This window comes from Crocuta crocuta, unplaced genomic scaffold, assembly GCF_008692635.1.
Source record: "Crocuta crocuta isolate KB4526 unplaced genomic scaffold, BGI_CrCroc_1.0 scaffold1557, whole genome shotgun sequence".
NCBI lineage: Eukaryota > Metazoa > Chordata > Mammalia > Carnivora > Hyaenidae > Crocuta > Crocuta crocuta.
This window is the reverse complement of record NW_027530692.1, coordinates 27,973-28,259: the sequence shown is the minus strand read 5'-3', so window position 1 is coordinate 28,259 and position 287 is coordinate 27,973.

Here is a 287-nt window from a genome sequence, read left to right as displayed (position 1 = left end):
GGGGGGGGGGCAAGGGGGGGGGAAGGGTTGGGGTGGGGGGGGGGGTTGAGTGGGAGGCAGCTACAGTCATTGTGGTAAGGGTGATTTACCTGCATCTCAGCAAGGTAAAATTGGGGCGCAGTGCCGGGAATGGGTTTGCGGGCTCAAAGATGGAGCATGCCAAGAGTTGTAGGACTTCGCAGGCTCCTGCGAAGTCACACTCCCGGTGTGTCCCGGTCCTAGGGGTGGCAGGCGACTTTGTTTGCCTTTGGTTTTCTACCATACAGCCTTATTAGAGTGTTACTGGC